The 17,434-nt window shown below is 50.4% G+C and overlaps 1 protein-coding gene across 5 annotated transcripts in view; it reads right to left on the bottom strand.

Annotated features, from left to right (window-relative positions):
* LOC144770234 (syncytin-1-like) overlaps positions 1 to 17,434 on the bottom strand; it is a 328,703-nt gene that overhangs the window by 57,137 nt on the left and 254,132 nt on the right. The window contains exon 3 of one of the 5 annotated variants that reach the window (XR_013598838.1): positions 9,761 to 10,155. The exons of the other annotated variants lie outside the window; for them this stretch is intronic. The gene's annotated coding sequence lies outside the window, so the exon portion shown is untranslated. Of the gene's footprint in view, positions 1 to 9,760; positions 10,156 to 17,434 lie in introns of those variants that run through there. 5 annotated transcript variants of the gene reach the window in all.

Below are 17,434 nucleotides of genomic sequence, written 5' to 3'. Positions count from 1 at the left end.
TCTGCTCTTATACACGTCCCCCTTGGCTCGGGTGCAAATTAATGGGCACCTATCCACCTCTATTGATCTCACGAGGGGCACTAGGCAGGGATGCCCTCTATCCCCGCTATTATTTGCTCTAGCTATTGAACCCCTTGCGGTGAGACTGCGTCAACATCACTCCGAGAAAGCCCTTAGATGTTTCCTAAGACCGATACTAGTCTCTTTATACGCGGATGATGTCACCTTATATGTCAAAGATCCAGTACATAATCTCAATTCGATATTGAGAGAATATATATGTTTTAGCGGGTTATCGGGCATAGAAATGAATTGGTCCAAATCGCAGATATTTCCGCTCACATCAGAGGCGCAACCTTTTCCCATTGACTACCCTATATAGAGTGATGCGATGAGCGGGTGAAATATCTGGGGATACAAGTCACTAATGACCCCGCTGAACTACTGCGTAGTAATTATGGAAGAGCACTAGACCAAGTCACAAGTTATATTTTCCGATGGATTGCTCTCCCACTCACCATGGCTGGACGCATTTCGCTTATTAAAATGGTTATCCTCCCTAAATTTCTATACCTTTTTTTAAACATCCCGCAGTACCCAAGGCACCCCTTTTTTAACATGCTTAGGTCTGAACTAATTCGGTTGGTCTGGGGAGGCAAGCAACCACGTCTACAATGGGATATTGACAAGGCCTTACTCCCAAGGCGGCCTTGATGTTCCGAATTTTGAGCTGTATTACCTTTGCGCTGAGGCGCATTTCGCACATTACTGGTTCCATCCCCCTAAATATACACCTCAAGTTGCCACTGAGCATTGGCTGGCCCACCCTGTCCCTCTGGACGTTATCATCTTCTCTGAGCCTGAAAACAGGCAAGAAGGTCTGTTGTCCGTGGATTGCACTGTTAAGGCCTGGCAATGTATACTTCGTACGCTTAAAGCACCAATGCTTTAGTCACCATTGCTGCCCCTAGCATACCATCCGAAAATGCCAGTAATCGCAGAAGGGGTGTTCTCCAAAACCAAATCCAAATTCCACATAAAAATCTGGGGAGACCTTTATCTAAACGGGAAATTTAAAAACTTGGCAAATCTCTTTCAAGGCACAACGGCTTCCTCTGTGGATATATTTTTATATGTGCGATTGAGGCAGGGATTGAAAGAACATACGCCATCCTACCCGCAGGAGCCTCCCACGGTCTCCCCTCTACATCACATGTTGCGCGCTCCTGAATACCAGATTGATGCCTATAGTGCGAACACAGCAAATTCCGCATGCACCTCCATGCAATGCAATAACTAAGAAAAATCTTCATTCTCTTAAATAGCAGAAGACAGTGTCTAGAAGTATTTGATCAAGACTGGGAATTATACACTCCATAAATCTCTGATCTTAAGGAAAGGCTTAAGCACAAGCACTTTTTGAGGTGGCTTCCACCTTCCTATCCACCTTCCAAGGTCACATCCTGAGACAGAATAGAAGGTTTCCCATGGAGGTTGGTTATCGGGGGATCAAGAGTGAGAACTTGCGGCAACTCAGTCTCCCCTTCAGATAAGGGGTACAACCTGCCCATAAAAAGAGGTACAGAAACTCTCTCTGAGTCTCTCCAGTCCCGCTTTAAAAGACTTTCAATAGCAGGTATAACAGGTAATTTAGGAACCAAAGGCTTCTGGAATTGTCTGCGCCATTCGCCATTAGGACTCAGCTGATCCTCATCCGGAGGAAGCTGAAGGTTAGAAGACAAGATAAGAAAAAAACGGCTCCAAGTCCTCCTTCAATATATGTTTCCTTCTAGATGAAGCATCAGAGGAATAAACCACCTCCTACTCATCGCAGTCCGGAGATGCCCAGGAGGATACGGATGAAAGAGAAGAAACAGATCAATATGAGCCGGCTGAAGGTGCAGAAAAGATTGGGAAAGAGCTTCTACCATGATGTTTATTATATGCCTCCGGCAACTTTTTCACCATTTCTTGGAGGCAAGCCTATGAGACATAATGAGAACAGAGTTTAATACCCCACTCACAAATGCTCTGAAGCAACCTGTCTTGGGATGCATGATTTGATTTGTGAGTGTACTTTCCCATAGGTGAACAGCAGTGCACCAGTAGTACAGAGAAAACTGGGGGAGGTAGAGTATATATAGAGTTAAAATGTACTGGCTGACCAAAAACAGGGAAAAAGAAAGGAACTGCAGGCAGAAACGTAGCCATCAACGGAAAATAGAAAGGTAAGGAGGGGGCGGAGCTTCTGTAGCCCCAGCTCTTCAGGCTAAAGGAAGGCAACTTATGAGCCACAGGCAGGGCTTTAAGTGGGCCGGGTCTCACCGGTGCTGACCACCAGCAAGTTTTTAGGTCTCGCCTACGCAGCGCGCATGCGCTGCTTAGGAGGACCTTTAGCCGTCGCTCTGCTCATTTTCAATCACACACTCGTGCTTGTGGCGGCATCCACCTTGCGGGAGCGATCAGGGGTGCGCCACAAGCACCAGTGCAGTGCTTGAAAATGAGCAGACTGCTAGCCCGTGCGAACGCACCACTCGCGGGACCTTAGGCAGCGCATGCGCTGTCTCTGTATTGGTAGCATCGAGCCCCTTAGACATGCCATTGTTATTGTGCTCCCCATGTGGGTTTCCCCACACATTGCTACTTGGTATGCTCCCGTCTGCACTGCGGTCTTCATTTAGCCACCCCATGTACATATTTTCTTTTGAATCCAATTTGCGGCTTGTTGTAAATCTATTTGCACTGGGGATTTAGTCTCCGTGCTCAAGGCGTGTCACTGAGCCCTCACTGCGGCATCCTACGAATCCACCCCACCCCCTCCTCACAGCGTCTGTCTGAGGCTCATAATTACTCCCCCTGGCACCCCCTTCCGTTCACCAGTTGTGGCACTTGCTCTCTCAGCTAGTGCTGCCCCAGTTGCAGGCGCACCCGAGGTTGCCTACCGCAGATATATGCTGGTGAGTGAGTGACCACCATTGATCGGCCAGCAGCTCCCGCTTTTCTCTCAGCCCCCTCTAAGCACTGACTCTCCTCGGAGGATGACCTCTGCCATGACCTTTCCCCGTCGCTACATGAATACGCAACCGGCGTCTTGCTTTTCAGGGTGTTGTGTACGAGCACATGTAGGTTTTACTATGAATGAAGATTTCAGTTACACACTAGTTTGGTTAAGAATAATAAAGTAGATCTTTTTTGTAATGTTTCATCGTTTGGGGTGAAATTCTGCCAGACAAACCAGAACAAGCAAGCCTGGTCTTTCTTCTCAAAGCCTTTTTCGGCATTAAGGTGCCTGTGGCTTGGCCATGCCCTGAAAAACCACCCAATTGAAATACATTCACCCACTAACCCAGATATTATAAAGAAAAGTAGGCAGAGAAGAGTGCTCGAAGGAGGGGGATTCAGAATGAGTACACCTGAACTCAAATTGCCGAAACCTTAATGGGAATTTGGAATACTACAAACAAAAATAGGCTGATGTGCTGTAGAGCTACATGAGTGACACCACTGTCATTCCTCTCAACTCCTATTGTCATGCTGCAGCAAAACAACACTAACCTTCCTTCAAAAATAAAAAGCTCTTTCATTGGTATAAGTGCTGTTGATGTTTACAGAACCACGACCATCACCACCACCAAGTCCATCACCACCAAGTCCACCACCACCACCACCACCACGTCCACCACCACCACCACATCCACCAACACCACGTCCAACACCACCACATCCACCACCGCCACATCCAACACCACCAAGTCCAACACCACCATGTCCACCACCACATCCACCACCACCACGTCCACCACCACCACCACCACGTCAACCACCAACACATCCACCACCACATCCACCACCACGTCCACCAACCGTGACAGGTAAAGTGTCACTGGAGGGCAGGGGTAATAGGAGTGTCAACCCCGGCTGTACATGGGACATTTAAGGATGCATTGGGTGCGAGAAGATGGGAAGAGGGGCTAGAAGTATTACACCAGACCCAAGATACATTTTGAAGAGGCACAATGTCACAGGGGCTCCTGTAAAAGCACTTGCAGCATATCTACCTCACAGTGGCATACCTGCACGAGCCACTCACTCAAAACAAGCACTGGCATAGCCAATAGGTTTTGCCTTTGGGACCTTATAAGTGTTTAGCCATGCAACACTTGATGTTGTTGTACCAAGGATATTGTGCTGGATAACTAAACACTTATAAGGTCCCAAAGGCGAGACCTATTGGCTATGCCAATGCTTGTTTAAAGGGTGCCTCGAAACGGGTCCCTACCGGTCTCTGTTTTGTGCCCTGACATAGGCGGTCCGTTTTTTTACGGACTACAGGGACAGCAGGCACATCGATGTGCATGTGCTCACACTGCTCACTTCTCACTAGTGGAGAAGTTACAGCATGACGTCATGCCAGGTGAGCGTTGTAGGGGAAGGGAAATCCTTTAAAGAGAGTCATCCTCTCTCTGGATTTCCCTTCTCTTTTTGAAACTCAGGAGCAGTAATATTGTCGGTGTGTCACCAGGGCTTTAAGTGGAACCTTTTTCAATATTATACACAAGACATAGTTGCTGCTTATTTATCTTATGCCTCTAACAACCATTGACAAAGCCAATAGTCCTGACTTGCTGGAGATATGATGTTACTTGTATCATATATCTGGAAGCAATAACAGAAGCAGCAAAATACAAGTCCAGCGGCACACTATGCTAAGCACAGATTTTTAGCTAACGTGTTTTTAAGCCACACCCTTAATTAAATTGACCATGACTGTTTGAGAGACCCCTCCAGTTTTTGCACCCCACTTAAAGCCCTGGCCACATGCATGAATGTGGCACTCGAGCAGTCGCCATGAAGTAACGAAGGGGGAAAAAGTAGCGCCCAAGCAGCCGTTATCCCAAAAAGCAATTAAACAAGCGTAAATTAAAAGAATGTAAACCTGCACATACCCTGGAATCCTAGAGTGTGCCAATCAACCCCCACAACCCTACAGGAGACAGGGCACACCAACTAAAAAGTAGAAAGAGTTGGGGAAATGGGAGTTTTTTTATCTATCCTTTGAACCTTTCATAGAAAGGGTACAGAGCTTTACAGTAGTGAGCACTAGGGAGTGAATGGGCACGCTCACTCCATCAGTACGGTGGTACAGAAGATGAGGAGGTCAAGAAACGTCGCAATCAGATGAGGCCTAATTGCTTTTCTGATCTGAGACTGTTTTCGAAATCCATTACAGAAACATAATTCCTATCTTTTATAGGGTATTTATAGGTTGTTTTATTTCTATGTTCTGAAATGGGCTCACAGTTCCATGATGGGATGATACTCATAGCCACTTAGCCATCAAGAATATTTATTATACCTTTATTTTTTATGGAACTGTATAACTTTGTGTAAAAAGTAAAACATAATAATCACTCGAATACCCACTAGAAATCTTTCTCAAAGTAGGCGCCGTTTCTCCCACCTCCTTATTTAATGAATTAAATGTTCTACTTCTGTGTACGAAGAATGGTGCAGGATTTTAGGCACAGGATAAAATAAAACGTTTCACATTTTGCGCCCTCTCCAGAAATAGGGAACCAATTCCAATTCTTAGGTGTAGTCTGGTGAATAAAGCTCAGCATGATTGAAAAAGCCAGGTTTTCAGCCTTTTGTTGAAAGAAGACTTATCAGAGGAGACCCGAATGACAAGTGGAAGAGAATGCCACATTTTCAGGGCCAAATGGCAAAGGATCGGCCACCGAAAGGGGCACGCTGAATAAGAGGAACCTTGAGCTCGGCCCATAGGCTGGAGTCCTGACTACACCATCCTCATGGGCCGGTCCTCAGTACAGGACAGAAGGTCCCCCCACACTCCCTGCCACCGGTTAGTCAGATTCCTGGTATGGTAAACTCACTGGGGCGACCCCCGTATGTATGGCATGGCACCTGGTTGTCAGAGTCGGCCGGCTTGGCTGGCTTCAGCACCTGGGATCTTATTGGGATCTCCACACTCGGGGATATCTGGGTTTTCCAGGAGCTGACGGAGGAGTTCAGCCTGCATAGGTCCCAATTCTATAAATACCTTCAGTTACGGCACACCCTTGATACTTATAGGTCTCAGCTCACAGCCCACCCTGAATTTAGCCTCCTTGACTGTAAGTTGGTCACTGATGATCTGGGCGTGCATGGCATTTCCTGACTGTACAGGACGATGGTGGTAATACACCGGACCCCGTGCTCGCACTAAGGGCTCGATGGAAGAAGGACATAGGTGACCTAGATGATGATGAATTGAAGGAGGCAAAGATGGCCCGGCGCAAGCGAGCAATCTCCATGCGCCTGCGCCTCATCCAATTTAAAATCTTAGGTAGGTGTTATTACTTCCGTGGGCGACTATGGCGCATGGGACGAGCCCCCGGCTCGCAATGGCTGCGTTGTCGCCACGCACCAGGCTCGCTATACCCTGTACTGTGGGACTGTCCCATAGTGCAGAGATACTGTGAGGGAATTAAGACTATGATGGGACGGGTGCTGGGGCTTCGGCTGGAACTCGACCCTAAGGTGATACTGCTGGAGATTATGGATGACCTGGGGGGCCTTGTGCCACGCGTTACCTTCTGGCAGTGGCTTTCCTTATACCTAAAAGAGACCTGGCACGCCATTGGAGAGATGAGGCTGCCCCTCCCTTCCACGAGTGGGAGAGAGAATGGAACTGTGCTCCAATGGAATAGTTGGTGTGTAAAACAATGGGGGTTTCCCCACAAGTATGAACACATCTGGGTGTCCTGGCGGGGAGACATGGTTGGGCTCGACTAAATGTTCCTCGGTGAGCTGCAGGGAGCTCCTTGCATACTGGTCCGGCGACGACCATTGACTTTCATTCCACCTCAAATTTCATGGACCCCTTTGGCGAACCTTGACAGACGCCTTCACTATTATGCTCAGCTGCTGAAGACTTGGAATGCCGATAAAAGGAGGCCTTCTTGTTTTTTCTTTTTTAGTGTTTTTCTATGCGCTTCAACTCTGCAATTGCAGATGTGCATGTTAAACACAATAAGGAGCACAGAGGGAAAAACAGGACACAGGTCGCCCTCCACTCATAAAGTCATGCAAACAACAATGACCTGGTCCACTTAGGCAGTGTTTTATATTTTCTCAACAAATGTACTCGTATTGCAATCCTTTACACATATCTCCCCTTCCTTAAGGACCATTGCGGTAGAGAGTACACCGTTAACACACCAATTTTAAAAGGCCTCCAGCCCATCTGAGACAGTCATGATCAATGGACAACAGACAACAATGTGTAACTATTGTGAAAAAAATGTGAAACAGCAAGATGACCCCTCACGGGCGAACCACCAATGGGGAACCTGGTCTGTACTCACCAGTGTAGCCCTGTTCTCATCATCGGCAGTCATCAAGCTTTAAAAAAATGTGTCCAAACAAAGTAGATGTGTAAGTGCAATAAAGTGCAGTGGAAAAACAGTGCAAAACGAACAACAACCAAAGAGTGTAATGCGAAAAGATAGGAACCTGCACGTATTTATGACTTTTATTCTTTTTCTTCGTGCAGCCTATCTGTTTAAAAAGCAGAGAGTGGCTATTAATTATATAACCACAAACCACAAGCCAACATGTTTCATTGCCTTGTATGCTTTAGGCAATTTCTTCAGGGCATTAATATTCTTGCCACTGCATCAATGCTGGACACGCCATTCATCAAGATTGTCAAAAAACACAAACATATAGCGTCTTTACAAAGTGCCCATCAAGAGTAAATTCAAAAAGACTTTTCAAAAAGACACACCAACTATACAGAAAAATGCACAAGTGTTCTCATATTTACCCCCATGATGCCAAGATGTCTCCTACCGGCTGTGAGGATAAGAGTTAAAATACAGGCATAACCCCTCCTGTGAGTCGTCCCAAGTCTCCTGTCGATTTCTAAATACAAAAGACATGCAAACATATCGTTTCCTTAAGGTACATACCTTCCAGGCATGAAAGTGTACCGGCACTAATACGTGCCGCAATCCCGCAACTGATCGAAATCCACCGGGATTGCTCTAAAAAGTCCCCCTCTCCATACCGATCTAGAGAGACCCACACGTTTTCTCTTCGCCTGCTAATCAGCGTTGTACTCGCACTGTTCTTAAACGCTGCCTCCATGCGAAATCCCATATCGGACGTGCACGCTCTCGCGAGAGGACGCGTCCGCCATCTTAGATCGGGATCTGGATCATTGCTGGCAATAGTAACCTCGAGATCCCGCGTCGGACGCGCCCGCTCTCGCGAGAGGACGCGTTCGCGATCTTAGCTCGGGATCTGGATTAATGCCGGCAATAGTAACCTCAACTATGTACCTCTCCGGAACGCAGAAAGTTCTTAACCATGGGTGTAGCGATAATAATCTCGTTTAACAGGATGTCTTAGTTTATTTACGCAATACCAACACACCGAAATGACATTTTATGCATAGCTCATATTATGTGTTAAACAAGGGAAAGCCTGTCCCATGTTGCTCCAACTAATATCTTAATACATATTTTTTCACATTTTGAAAGTCCAGAGGCCAGATGTAGGAAGGCAAATACCGGTCGGTAACGGCCGATTTCGGCCATTACCGACCCGTATTTGCAGATGGAGATGTAGGGGCCAGAAAAAGTGACAAATCGGTATATTTACCGATTCTGTAAATTTACCGATTCGGTAAAATACCGAATCGGTATATTTACCGAATCGGTAAATCTACATGTAGGTGGCACTGTAATCAGTGCCACAGGCCCTTACCGAATCGTTATTTACCATGGAATACTATTCCATGGTAAATAACGAATTCCTGTGTACATGCACATCTGTGCATGTCCACCTGTGCCCTCAGGGCATGTATGTGTGCCACATGGCACACAAGCCAGAATCAAGGGTGCAACAGGGTGTCAAAGTGACACCCTGTCCCCCTTGCAAATTCGGTATTTTTACCGAATCGGTATTTACCGATTCGGTAATTACAGAATCCTACAGATTCGGTAAAAAATACCGAATTTTTAACTACATCTCATTTACCGAATCCAGAATACCGAATCGGTAAAATTCGGTATTCTTGAGTCGGTAAATGAGAATTACCTACATCTAGCCCCAAGAGGCCAACATGAACAGTGATGTAAAAGTATCTTATGGTGGCCATCTTAGACTGGGGACATGAGTCACCCACCCCAGGACCAGCATGTTACCTATGAGAGGGAAGTTCTTTAAACATGTAACAGCCGTTTTTTAGAAAACAAAATTTAGTTTACCCAAAAAGCCAAATGGCTAGCCAACTGACATTAACAGTTTAATACAGAAGGCCAAATAATTAACCAATTGTCATACTTAATTTAATGCAGCTGTTTTCCTTGGCATCAACAATCAGCTATTATGATTCCTCGCCACAATGGTCCCCAAAACAAAAGCGGAAGAAACAAAAAAAGGATACTGCGAGGACTTTAACTTGGTTCTTAGGGTTGCACGTTTCGCCCCCACATTTTGAATATACAATGTTACATCGTGGTGTTCACACTGCGATACCTTTAAAATGCAGGCATTACAACACAATTCGTTACGACGACTTGCGCTAGAGGGCGCTGGACTAAGGAATGGTATGATTTACTATTCAAGCTTCAGCCTACGTTACTGTAGGGAAGGTGTTGGAATAGTAAATCATACTATTCCTTAGCTTAGAGCGCCATCCAGTGCAAGTCATTGTAATACCTTGCGTTGTAATGCCCGCATTGTAAAGGTATTGCGGTATGAACGCCGCGATGTAACCAATGTTTCCCCCCAGGTCTACAAAGTGCTTATGACTTTTGTATTAAATGCAATATTTAGCCTAACAAGTTGTACATGTCAGCATATGTTATCATCAGGGTGTTCAAGTGGTGTTGAGGTGAAAACAACAAAATGCTCGTGAGGATCACGCACGCCGGTCAGTAAAGGTCCAAATGAAGCATTATAAGCATGTAGTTATGGCTGTTCACAGAGTTGGTTATCAGCAGGGATGGTATTAACGATTCCTTCTAAAAGAAGTTCATTTATCGCAGTCAATAACGGTCCAAATGTTAACATTTCAACCCCAAATCAGCAGATAGGCAGGATCTTCATCAGGAGAGATGTGAAGAGACAATGTATTGAGCGATCCTAAGAGGAAACATAAAAGAAGAGTAGAATGAATTCAGTCCGAAGCACCTGACTAACTTCTCTCTTTAAAATTGGAAACAATGTAGAGGGCTTACCTTGGCTAAGGTACTCACTGTAGCAATAAGTAGACCTGTAAAAGGTAAAAGGGGGATAGCCATTGAAAGGACTAGGTGATGCATGTGGGGAGGGGAAATGGAGGGAAACACGTGTGAGGGGAGCAAAGAAATGGAGGAAGGGGGCTTATGTTACATCGATGTGGTAAGACCGGAACGATGCTGGAAGGCAACCATATATCTGAGTATGTCATCACAGCATCCGAAAGGAAGATAAATCACGTTCCAAGACAACAAATTTACTTACTTGAAGGTGAAAGAAATTGTTCCAGAGAAGTCGAAACCAAATGAATAAGCACATTCAGGTGCATAATGGAAGAAGTGGAGTAGCGATAGGATGGGCAATGGGGCTCAGATTGACCTTTGTGGTGCCGGACTCGAGAATCAAAATTTAGTAGGTCCAAGAGACTGGAAAGGAAATCCCATAGGTGGGCTGTGTCCAAAGAAAATTAGACAGTGAACGTTGAAGAAACGCTGGGTTCACAGGAAATGACTTGATGTCAGTTGAAGAACCTTCAGATGGAAGTGGCCGTCAGATGGGGAGGTGCAAAGACCTAAGATGTGACTACAGTTGGCAGGTTCTATTATATAAATTGACACGGAAAACAACTAGACCATCTACTGCAACTACTGAAAATGGGAAGGAAATAGAAGAAAGAGTGTAAAATAGGTTCAGGCACAGCAAAGATTGAATGCTTAAGGAAAAATTGTTAAAATTAAATGTGCGAGGAAATTTCTCAATACATCCGTTATCATAGAACCTATAGGAAATCGTCACATAATTTTATGATGTATCAGTTCATAAAGTCATTAGATTACAAGAACTGATTGTGTTCGATCCATGGGCGTCCGCAGAAATGTTTCCGGGGAGGGGAAATTTTTAACTTCATCACCATCCCCCTTGCACCCTTCTCCCCTCTGCCTTGCACCATTCTCGCCCTCCTCCTTGCACCCTTCCTCCCTCCCCCTTGCACCCTTCTCCCCCTCCCCCTTGTACCCTACTCCACCTCCGCCTTGCACCATTTTCTACCTTGCATCATTCTCCCCTCCGACTTGCACCCTTGTCCCCTCTGCCTTGCACCCTTCTCCCCTCTGCCTTGCACCCTTCTCCCCTCTGCCTTGCACCCTTCTCCCCTTTGCCTTGCACCCTTCTCCCCTCCGCCTTGCTCCCTTCTCCCCTCTGCCTTGCACCCTTCTCCCCCTCCGCCTTGCACCCTTCTCCCCCTCTGCCTTGCACCCTTCTCCCCCTCCGCCTTGCACCCTTCTCCCCTTCTACCTTGCAGCCTTCTTTGCCTTGCACCCTTTTCCTCCTCTGCCATGCACCCTTCTCCCCCTCCTTGCACCCTTCTCCCCCTCCACCTTGCACCCTTCTCCCCCTCCGCCTTGCACCCTTCTCCACCTTGAACCCATATCCCCCTTTGCTTTGCACCCTTCTCCCCCTCCCCCTTGTACCCTCCTCCCCCTTCGCCTTGCACCCTTTTCTACCTTGCACCATTCTCCCCTCTGCCTTGCACCCTTCTCCCCTCTGCCTTGCACCCTTCTCCCCTCTGCCTTGCACCCTTCTCCTCTCTGCCTTGCACCCTTCTCCTCTCTGCCTTGCACCCTTCACCCCTCCCCTCCTTGCACCCTTCTCCCCCTCCAACTTGCACCCTTCTCTACCTTTCACCCTTCTTGCCCTCTGCCTTGCACCCTTCTCGCCCTCTGCCTTGCACCCTTCTCGCCCTGTGCCTTGCACCCTTCTCCCCTCCGCCTTGCACCCTTCTCCCCCTCCGCCTTGCACCCTTTTCCCCCTCCGCCTTGCACCCTTCTCCCCCTCCGCCTTGCACCCTTCTCCCCTTCTACCTTGCAGCCTTCTTTGCCTTGCACCCTTTTCCTCCTCTGCCTTGCACCCTTCTCCCCCTCCTTGCACCCTTCTCCCCCACCACCTTGCACCCTTCTCCCCCTCCGCCTTGCACCCTTCTCCACCTTGAACCCATATCCCCCTTTGACTTGCACCCTTCTCCCCCTCCCCCTTGTACCCTCCTCCCCCTCCGCCTTGCACCCTTTTCTACCTTGCACCATTCTCCCCTCTGCCTTGCACCCTTCTCCCCTCTGCTTTGCACCCTTCTCCCCTCTGCCTTGCACCCTTCTCCCCTCTGCCTTGCACTCTTCTCCTCTCTGCCTTGCACCCTTCTCCTCTCTGCCTTGCACCCTTCACCCCCCCTCCTTGCACCCTTCTCCCCCTCCAACTTGCACCCTTCTCTACCTTGCACCCTTCTCGCCCTCTGCCTTGCACCCTTCTCGCCCTCTGCCTTGCACCATTCTCGCCCTCTGCCTTGCACCATTCTCGCCCTCTGCCTTGCACCCTTCTCCCCTCTGCCTTACACCCTTCTTCCCCTCCCCCTTGCACCCTTCTCCCCCTCCCCTTGTACCCTCCTCCACCTCCTCCTTGCACCCTTTTCTACCTTGCACCATTCTCCCCTCTGCCTTGCACCCTTTTCTACCTTGCACCATTCACCTCTCTGCCTTGCACCCTTCTCCCCTCTGCCTTGCACCCTTCTCCCCTCTGCCTTGCACCCTTCGCCCCTCTGCCTTGCACCCTTCGCCCCTCTGCCTTGCACCTTTCTCCCCTCTGCCTTGCACCCTTCTCCCCTCTGCCTTGCACCCTTCTCCTCTCTTCTCCCTTCTGCCTTGCACCCTTCTCCCCTCTGCCTTGCATCCTTCTCCCCCTCAGCGTTGCACCCTTCTCCCCCTCCGACTTGCACCATTCTCCCCCTTGCACGCTTCTCCCCTCTGCCTTGCACAATTCTCCCCTCTGCCTTGCACCCTTCTCCTCTCTGCCTTGCACCCTTCGCCTCTCTGCCTTGCACCCTTCTCCTCTCTGCCTTGCACCCTTCTCCCCCTCCGTGTTGCACCCTTCTCCCCTCTGCATTGCGCCCTTCTCCCCCTCCGCCTTGCACCCTTCTCCCCCTCTGCCTTGCACCCTTCTCCCCCTCTGCCTGCACCCTTCTCCCACTCCGACTTGCACCCTTCTCCCCCTTGCACTCCTTCTCCCCCTCTGACTTGCACCCTTCCATACCTTGCACCCTTCTCACCCTCTGCCTTGCACTCTTCTCGCCCTCCCCCTTGCACCCTTCTCGCCCTCCCCCTTGCAACGTTCTCCCCTCTGCCTTACACCCTTCTTGCCCTCCCCTTGCACCCTTCTTCCCCCCGTGCACCCTTCTCCCCTCTACCTTACACCCTTCTTCCCCTCCCACTTGCACCCTTCTCCCCCTCCCCCTTGTACCCTCCTCCACCTCCTCCTTGCACCCTTTTCTACCTTGCATCATTCTCCCCTCCGACTTGCACCCTTGTCCCCTCTGCCTTGCACCCTTCTCCCCTCTGCCTTGCACCCTTCTCCCCTCTGCCTTGCACCCTTCTCCCCTTTGCCTTGCACCCTTCTCCCCTCCGCCTTGCTCCCTTCTCCCCTCTGCCTTGCACCCTTCTCCCCCTCCGCCTTGCACCCTTCTCCCCCTCCGCCTTGCACCCTTCTCCCCCTCCGCCTTGCACCCTTCTCCCCTTCTACCTTGCAGCCTTCTTTGCCTTGCACCCTTTTCCTCCTCTGCCATGCACCCTTCTCCCCCTCCTTGCACCCTTCTCCCCCTCCACCTTGCACCCTTCTCCCCCTCCGCCTTGCACCCTTCTCCACCTTGAACCCATATCCCCCTTTGCCTTGCACCCTTCTCCCCCTCCCCCTTGTACCCTCCTCCCCCTTCGCCTTGCACCCTTTTCTACCTTGCACCATTCTCCCCTCTGCCTTGCACCCTTCTCCCCTCTGCCTTGCACCCTTCTCCCCTCTGCCTTGCACCCTTCTCCTCTCTGCCTTGCACCCTTCTCCTCTCTGCCTTGCACCCTTCTCCTCTCTGCCTTGCACCCTTCACCCCTCCCCTCCTTGCACCCTTCTCCCCCTCCAACTTGCACCCTTCTCTACCTTTCACCCTTCTTGCCCTCTGCCTTGCACCCTTCTCGCCCTCTGCCTTGCACCCTTCTCGCCCTGTGCCTTGCACCCTTCTCCCCTCCGCCTTGCACCCTTCTCCCCCTCCGCCTTGCACCCTTCTCCCCCTCCGCCTTGCACCCTTCTCCCCCTCCGCCTTGCACCCTTCTCCCCTTCTACCTTGCAGCCTTCTTTGCCTTGCACCCTTTTCCTCCTCTGCCTTGCACCCTTCTCCCCCTCCTTGCACCCTTCTCCCCCACCACCTTGCACCCTTCTCCCCCTCCGCCTTGCACCCTTCTCCACCTTGAACCCATATCCCCCTTTGACTTGCACCCTTCTCCCCCTCCCCCTTGTACCCTCCTCCCCCTCCGCCTTGCACCCTTTTCTACCTTGCACCATTCTCCCCTCTGCCTTGCACCCTTCTCCCCTCTGCTTTGCACCCTTCTCCCCTCTGCCTTGCACCCTTCTCCCCTCTGCCTTGCACTCTTCTCCTCTCTGCCTTGCACCCTTCTCCTCTCTGCCTTGCACCCTTCACCCCCCCTCCTTGCACCCTTCTCCCCCTCCAACTTGCACCCTTCTCTACCTTGCACCCTTCTCGCCCTCTGCCTTGCACCCTTCTCGCCCTCTGCCTTGCACCATTCTCGCCCTCTGCCTTGCACCATTCTCGCTGTAGGAAGGGGGAGTCTCTGGTTGGCGCAGTGCAACACTGGCGACAAGCAGGGCCTCTCTCTTCCTCGTCAGGGCTGAGGGTTACCTTCAAGACAACCTCTGCTTACCCTCTAGGTAGTGTGGCTTAAGCAGTCTTAGGCTAATCTCTGGGGCATGTAGGGTTAAACATTTGCAATATCACACCATCACAACCAACCCACCACACAATGACACCAAACTGTATTTGTAAAAATATAGTTCTTTATATAAATCTCAAGCAGGCTTGTAAATACAGTCTTGGTTACTTCAAATGCAGGTTCCAGTTACTCTTTATGAAAAAGGCACAGTTCTTGAATAAATGCGGTCTTTTGGGCCTTCTGCCCAGCTTTAGAAAGGTTCCAGTGTCTTGTAGCGCTTCAAGGCGCTTCCCGCTGTCTCCTCTCTCGAAATGAGTCACCCTTCGGGGCTCGACTCGGGGAGAGGGGGCCGCGGGCCTCGGAGAGCGTCAGGCGGGGCCTCGGGGGCCAAGAGCAGAGCGCGCCTCTGACTCTGGGGCGGCTCGCGCTGCCAAGCAAACAGCAGCGGTGAGGCTCCCGGGGTGCCTGAGGTCAGACCGCGCGGTGCGAGCTCAGATTGCAGGACGCTCGCGCCGCGGAGGGGCACAGACAGTACCTTTCACTTCTTGTGGTGATCCTCGGAGAGGGCGGCTGAAGGGGGAGCTGTCCCACGTCGCGTTGCTTCCTTGACGGGCGGTGCGAGCTGCGGCTCGAGGCAGCAGGTCACGGGTCACCCAGGGCGGCGGTGCTCGATGGGGCTCAGGTCCTTTCACTCAGTCTTCTCGTCCGTCCTGACGGCGGCGGCTGGGTGTGGCGCAGTGGCAGTACGGTCCCCAAGTGCGGGACGTACCCAGCCAAAGTGCCGATCGCGGTGATGTCCCTTCAGCGGGGCAGCCGGCCAGACGCTGATTAGCGAGGGAGATGACAAGGCGGCAGTCCGTCTTTGCGGGGGAATCCACGGCGCTTGTGCCCAGTAGACTCCGGTGCTTGGACCGGACGGGTCCTCCGTTACTTTGCTCTCGTGGGGTCAGGTGCAGATGCCGTCACGGTGTTCAGGCCAGCGGCGGCTGGGCTTCACGTTGCTATGGCGATCTGCTCACCCACGGTCACGGTGTGCAGGGGGGCTTGATGCTCTTGTCTTCCTCAGACAGCGCTGCAGCGATAAGCAGCACACACAGCAGATGCTTTGGTCAGGGGTTAGCGCTCACTGTTCCTGGAGCGCTGGTCAGGGGGCAAGTTCAGCAGCAAGCCCTTGGAGATCTTTTAGCAGAGTTTGGCACAAAGTTCAAAATAAAGTAAAAGTCTCTTGTAGTCTTTTTCTCTTCCTCTCCTTTGGCAGCAAGGCACCAGACACAGGCCAGAGTCAGCACTCCTCCTTGTAGTCCTTCCAGGTCCTTCTCTTCGGGCAGAGTTTCTCTTGTAGCACAAACAGGATCTAATTTACAAGGAGCAGGGCTCCTACTTTTATACCCAGTTTCTTTTGTTCTAGCAAGCCAGGGGGGCCTCTGCATAACTGCTCCAGTCTCTGAGTACTTGTTGTGGGTACTTGTGACTTCTGCATTCAGTGTGAGGGCAGGCACATCAGCCGCTCCCCAGGGGGGCGGAGCCGGCATTGAGAGGGCAGGAGTGGCCTGAGCACTTTGTTTACCAGCTTCGGTCCTTCCTGGGCCAGGTGCAGGCTGAGTCATCAGTCGCTCCCCAGGAGGGCGGAGCCAGCATTGTGGTGGCAGGGGCACAGCCTGATGCATCATTCAGGGGAAACTCCCACCACCCATTAAGGGGTCCTCCTGCTAATCACTACCTGTCAACTCCCAGCCCTGTCACTCACACACACCAGACAGTCAGATCCACATCCAAGCAGAGGCGGGCTGAAATGGTTAGGCAAGCAAATGCTAACTTTCTAAAAGTAGCATTTGCAAACACAGGATATTAAAATAAACTTTACTAAAAGAAGTATTTTATTATTCTGAGTTCAGGCATACTAAACATTAATTTCTACCATGTTCCCTGAGCCTGCTGGGATTAAAGAGTGTAATAATTCCAGCAGCTCATCTGGCCTAGAAGGGAACAGGTAGCCTTACAATAGTGAAAAACGAATTTGGTAGTAATTCACTATTAGAACATGCCACACACATCAGGGCATGTTCTACCTTACACTACAATGCACCCTGCCCTCAGGCCTACTATAGGGGTGACTAACATGAAGGTTAAGGGAAGGTTTAGGGGCTGGCAAGTGTGTGCACTTGCCCAGCCAGGGTGACAGTACCAGACTGCACGCAGGATCTGCAATGGCAGACCCTAGACACATTTTAAGGCTGCTTCTGGGGGTGGCGCAACCAGCGCTGCAGGCCCACTAGCAGTATTGGCATTCACAAGCCCTGGCACTCCTAGTGCGCTTTACTAGGGACTAATAGTAAATCCAATGAACCAATCATGGACATCAATCATATGTACACTTTACAGTAGGGAGCACTTGCACTGCGGCACGGATTGGCCGTGGCGCAGTGCCC

Source organism: Lissotriton helveticus, chromosome 7 (genome assembly GCF_964261635.1).
Source record: "Lissotriton helveticus chromosome 7, aLisHel1.1, whole genome shotgun sequence".
Lineage (NCBI taxonomy): Eukaryota > Metazoa > Chordata > Amphibia > Caudata > Salamandridae > Lissotriton > Lissotriton helveticus.
Note: the sequence above shows the minus strand (reverse complement) of the source record. Positions and strands in the feature narration are given on the sequence as shown.